At 39.0% G+C, this 6069-nt stretch overlaps 1 long non-coding RNA gene across 1 annotated transcript in view; it reads left to right on the top strand.

Annotated features, from left to right (window-relative positions):
- The first annotated feature begins 413 nt into the window (after positions 1-413).
- The window catches only part of LOC106729483, a 299753-nt gene continuing 294097 nt past the window's right edge, over positions 414-6069 (top strand). The window contains exon 1 of the long non-coding RNA XR_004323425.1: positions 414-460. This is a non-coding gene — a long non-coding RNA (uncharacterized LOC106729483). The remainder of the gene's footprint in view (positions 461-6069) is intronic.

The raw sequence follows: 6069 nt of genomic DNA, 5'->3' as shown, positions 1-6069 counted from the left end.
AGGTTGTTTCCATGTCTTGACTATTGTAAATAGTGCTGCTATGAACATTGGGGTGCAGGTATCTTTTTGAATTAAGGTTCCCTCTGGATTTATGCCCAGGGGTGGGATTGCTGGATCATATGGTAAGTCTATTTTCAGTCTTTTGAGGAGTCCCCATACTGTTTTCCACAATGGCTGCACCAAACTGCATTCCCACCAGCAGTGTAGGAGGGTTCCCTTTTCTCCATGCCCTCTCCAGCGTTGATTGTTTGTGGACTTTTGAATGATGGCCATTTTGACTGATGTGAGGTGATAACCTCATTTTAGTTTTGATTAGCATTTCTCTGATAATTAGCAATAATTAACATTTTTTCATGTGCCTATTGGCCATTCGTATGTGTTCATTTTGTGAATATGACTGTTTATTTTTATAGATGCTGAACAATTCTTGCATCTCTGGAATAAATCCTACTTGATTATGGTAAGTGATTCGTTTTATATTAAGTCAATTTTTTTAATAATTTGTTGAAGATATCTGCATCTATGTTCATCATGAATATTGACCTGTAATTTTTTTCTTGTGGTTTCCTTGTCTGGTTTTAGTATCTGGATAATGCTGACCTGGTGAAATGAATTTGAAGTTGTTTGCTCCTCTTCTGTTATTTTTGGAAAAGTTTGAGAAGACTTGGTGTCAATTCTTTGTCTAAAAGTTTGGTAGAATTCATCAGTGAAATCATCTAGTTTTGGACTTTCGTTTGTTGAGAGTTTTTTGATTATTGATTCAATTTACTTATTAATAATTTGTTCAGATTTTTAAATTTTTTTATGATTCAGCCTTTGTAGGTTATATATTTCTAGGAATTTATCCATTTCTTCTAAGTTGTTCAATTTATTGGTGTGTAATTGTCTATGATAGTCTCTTATGATCCTTTGTATTTCTGTGGTGTCAGTTGTAACGTCTCTTCTTTCATTTCTTATTTTATTTATTTGAGTCCTTTTCTTTAATTGTCAATCTTGCTAAAGGTATGTCAGGTAAATATAAACATATAGTAAAGGTATTAAATCAAGCATTTGCAGAACTAGTAGCGGGGAGAAAGACAAACATAGTAAAATCATCTGTATCTACAATAAGGGATACACAAAATAAAGAGATGTTTAATATGATGTTAAAAACATAAAATGTGTTGAGGGAGTAAAAATGTAGCTGTTAGAATGTGTTCTAGCTTAAGAGATTATCAATTTAAAATATAGCAGTCACTCTATATATAAACCCTATAGTAACCACAGTCCAAAACCTATAATAGATACTGAAAAAAATTGAGAGGAATCCAAACATTACACTAAAGATAGTCATTAAATCACAAGGGAAGAGAGCAAGAGAAGAGCAGAGAAACAAAGAAGGACTACAAAAACAACCAGAAAGCAATTAACAAAATGGCATAAGTATAATTTCACAATTTCCAAAATTTAGAAGCAACCAAGATGTTCTTTAGTAGGTGAATGGTTAAATAAACTGTGCTTCATCCAGACAATGAAATATTATTCAGCACTGATAAGAAATGATTTATCAAGCCATGAAAAGACAAGATAAAATCTTAAGTACATATTACTAAGTAAGAATCCAGTCTGAAAAGGCTACATGCTGCATGATTCCAACTATATAACTGGAAAAGAAACTATATTCTGGAAAAGGAAAAAAAAACTATAGAGACAGTAAAAAGATCAGTGGTTTCCATGGGTTAGGAGGGAGGAAGGGATGAGTGGGCCGAGCACAGATATTTTTAGGGCAGTGAAACTATGCTGTGTGATACTCTAATGGTAGGTATGTATCATTATACATTTGTCAAAACCCATAGAATGTACAACACCAAGAGTGAGCCCCAATGTGAACTATGGAATTTAGGTGATAATGAAATGTCAGTGTAAACCCATCAGTTGTGACAAATGTACCTTTCTGGTGGAGGATGTTGATAAAGGAGGGACTGGCAATGTGTGGAGGCAGTGGATAGCTGGGAAATCTCTTTATCTTCTGCTCAGTTTTCCTGTGAACCTAAAACTGCTCTTTAAAAATAAGGTATATTAAAACAAAATACAACAGAAGAAAATCAGATGCATGTTCTTGGGACTTGCCTGGTATAAACAACAATTTTGATGTAAAATTGGGAAACAGATGAGACAGTATCCACCTCAAAGTGTTACTGAGTCCAAATTCATTGTGCTGGTCACATGCCAGGCCAATACATCATGAGATGAGGTGTTGGGGCAAGGAATAACAACTTTATTCAGAAGGCCAGCAGACTAATGTCCTGGAGAGCCATCTTCCTCAAGTCAGAATTCAGGCTCCTTTTATACTAAAAGGAAAGAAGGTGTGGTTGGTTGTTGCAAACTTCTTGGTGTGGGAATCCTTTGTTCTTGCAGCCATCACGATGTTCCAGTAAACCTCCAACAAGACAAATGGTATCCTCTGTTCTGCAACTTCTTATCTCTATATGAATGGAAAAATGTTATACCTTAAGGGTCATACCCTTAAGTGTTATACCTTAAGATCAGACCCTTGAGGATGGGCATTCTGTGTATTTCAGGCCATAGGCAACATTCTCTTACAGAAGGTGCAGAACCAGCGTGACTAAGCACAGGAAACGGAGCCCAGGGTTAGGGCTAAAGGAACAGATCTAATATGGAGTCTCATTTGTTCTTCCCTATGACAAAGTTTTTATTTGTTTGATCTGTTGGCATTGCCTTAGCACTGCTCCATGGCAGGGAGTCAGCCATATCACTTCAGGTGAAAATTTGCCAGGACAGTATCAGGCTCCCCATACCCACGAAGCTTTTTTAGACAGAAAGGGCAAGATGAACATCAAGCCTTCACAGATTTTTTCACAATGTAATTTTCCAAAAGAAAAAAGGAAAAAAAAAAAAAAAGAATGGGTACTCCAACCAGGGAGCTATAGGAAGGTGATGTTTTTCTTCCCCTCACTTACCTATGTGCCATGTGAGCTTTCAGTAACCACTTTCTTTCTGAAACACATCCCTCCAAATGACATGAGGGCTTCTGAGTCCCAGAGAATGAGGGCAGTAAAAATATTTAGCATGCGCTTCCAGGAATGGTCCTGCATTTCCTGAATCGAAGTATTGGCGTGTAAGGTATCAGAGGCTTGATTTTTATGGCTGCAGACACAAAACTGGCTGAGCCATGACAAGGAGGAAGCCTTCTGGAAGGGCAGGCAGGACGGGAGTGTAGCAGAGCAAGGACGGAGAGGTAGCAGTTAAACGTGCAGCATTGCTCTTTCTGGCCTTGATGGTTAGCCTGTGTCCTTGGGACTCTCAGGGAGCAGTTTTCATCAAAAAGCACAATTACTCTTATATGTCCCTTTAGAGTTTACAAAGTACGGTCACATAAATTATCTCATTATTATATTTGGGGTGTTAGAGATTTCCATGTTTTTCTTTCCCAGTCTCAGTTGATTTTTACATTAATGTCCTGGGGCCAGAGATCATCTCCACTTGACAAAGAAGGAAACTGAAACTTGACTATTAGTGACTTATTTAAGTTCTCTATGTGCTGCCAATAAAAGCAGAACCAGAACAAAATTCTAGAATTCTGGGCTTGTAATCATTTACACAGAAAGCATTTCTTCAAAGCAGCAGAGAGGCAGTAGCTGACCTCAAAGCAGTGACCATATACAAACTGCTCTGAAAAACATTTCCTTCTGGCAGCCAAGCCCGAGCTGAGCGCCAGCAGGAAATGTAGGAGGAGAAAAAACGGGCTCCCCTCTTTCCCTCTGTGCATATGCTTCACAGGCTCCCAAAAAATCCCGGAATAAGTTTTGTTCATGAGGAAAATTCTGAAAAGAGGTCTTAAATACAAATTGTGTAGGAAAACCCAAAAGCCTAAAGCAAAAATACTGTTGCCCTACTCAGCTCAGATGAAATCAGTACATCTCGTAACTTTCTTAGGAGAAAGAGACATCCGCTTGGAAACACCGAGCTTCTTGGAACAGTACAGGGAAAGCCAAAAAGAAATGAACAGTGGCTATTATTGAATCCAGAAGTTATAACTTTGGGGAGGGCAGGATGCAGAGGCATGGAACGAAGTTGGAAATTCCCATAGGAAATCAAATCACCATTCCCTCAGCTGGCATTGCGTTTTCACCCTGGCTCTGTTTTACCTCCCTTGAGGGCTCCGGTGACCTAATGCCCCATAACCTTTCAACCAACGAACAGCAGTGAAATAATATCTGTTTCAGTAACAGTGAGGCTACTGGGCTGAGGGTGTCGACCACCAGAAAGAAGTTCCACTCGATTTCTGTGCACATAAAGGGGCGTGAGGGAATGGGTTGTGCTGCGATATAATTATCTCTCACTCCTGGGAACACTAGCCCTTGGTCCAGTCTCCACTGCACTCTGAAAATAAGAGCATCCATCCCAGTGAGAAATGGGACTATCAAAAGCCAACTTTCAACTTTTCTTGCCTGTACTTTAACAAGTTGTTTTTTATTTCTCATGGAGAAAACATTTAATTCTCTGGCGCCAATATATACAGCATTTCAGGAACATCCATCAGCCAGAAAGGGCAGTAATTCTCATAAACAAACTGCTGCTACAAAGACCTTGATGTTTATTCTGTAGGAGAGAGAGACACCTTCAGGCTTACCTGCAAGCAATTGATTAAAATAAGGCTGCTGGCGGAAAGAGTCAGAGGATACAGAACTTTCTGAATCAAATTTCTGCAGATTGTAGCCAGTTACTCTAGAGACACAGAACTTGACATGCCTTAGTGGTTCCCATTACATTTATACAATGTACAGTGAATACAATGATGTCAGTGAATTTTTCCCTGAATCATCTAAAAAAATTAATTATACATTGTAGCATTTTAAGGAGGCAAAAATATACATAATGTAACTTATTTAAAAGTCACCCAAGTTTTCAGTCAAACTGTTACCCCAAGGAGGGGAGAAGTATTGGTTTTTGTCTTACCCAAAAGATAAGAATTTAGACAGGAGATGAGAGCATTGGGTAAACAAAGGGTTTTATTAGTAAAGCAAAAGTTAGCAAAGTTGATCTTCAAGAACTGAAGGCAGGCTGACCTAAGAAAGCATAATGGTCCCACCCTCCTTTGTTTTTTCTGTCTTATATTCTGGCTTAGGGGCGTTTTCGTGATTATTTGATGGCTCACACCCCTTGAGTGCTTTGTTATGCCCGTCTCCTTTGCACATGTTCTTACCTATGATGAAAACCCCATCGTGATGGGGGTGCTAAACCTCAGTGCTCATTACATTATAACGAGCACTGAGTTTTGTTAGATTGGGTCCTTCTCTCTACTGCACATTCGCAGTGTCTCGTTCTAGCCATTTTTGTTGTTGTTGGTAGTCATTTAAAGAAAGTAAAATTCTTTGAAGCCGCTTATTTTGAGCACAGGTGTACCACTGTCTTCTTGATTGTTACCCCACCCCCGTCCACTCCCCTTGCCTGGTGCCCATTCCTATCTAACTGCCTGACAAAACCAATTTAATTGACATATGCTTATTGTTGAAGACACTATAGACTAACAGAAACAAAGTAGAATTTTTCTCTTGCCTCTGCGTGTCATTATTCTAGGAAAGGAGACAGCTGTACATGAACAGACTTAGTAGAAGACTTGTCATGTGTGCGATGACTGACGTTTAAAGAACCTTGTGACAGTACAGGAGAGAAGACGAATGCTGAACAGTGATATCTGTGACTGGTTTGTAGGAAGGTGAGAAGAAGTCTGAATTCTGAACCTGTTAGATCATTTGAGATGAAAGAGAAATCTTGATGCAAGACTGATAGAATTGGAGGAACATACCAGGCAAACATGAGGAATTGCAAATAGATAGCTGCATGTGAGCGGGGAGGTAGAGGGAGGAGGTTGAAATACAGGTTGCGGTCCTCTGATGGGGAACTTTATATGTAGGCTAAGTAATTGGTCATTTATTCCAAGCACTAAGAAGTGAATGTTTTACAGCAGGGAAATGGCCATAACTCTAGCAGTAGTGTGCAGTATTGATTGGAGAGAGAGACCAGTTAGGTGACCACTGCAGTATGTAGACATGAAATTAAGAGGAT

The sequence above is a fragment of the Camelus ferus genome, chromosome 1, assembly GCF_009834535.1.
Source record: "Camelus ferus isolate YT-003-E chromosome 1, BCGSAC_Cfer_1.0, whole genome shotgun sequence".
Lineage (NCBI taxonomy): Eukaryota > Metazoa > Chordata > Mammalia > Artiodactyla > Camelidae > Camelus > Camelus ferus.
Note: the sequence above shows the minus strand (reverse complement) of the source record. Positions and strands in the feature narration are given on the sequence as shown.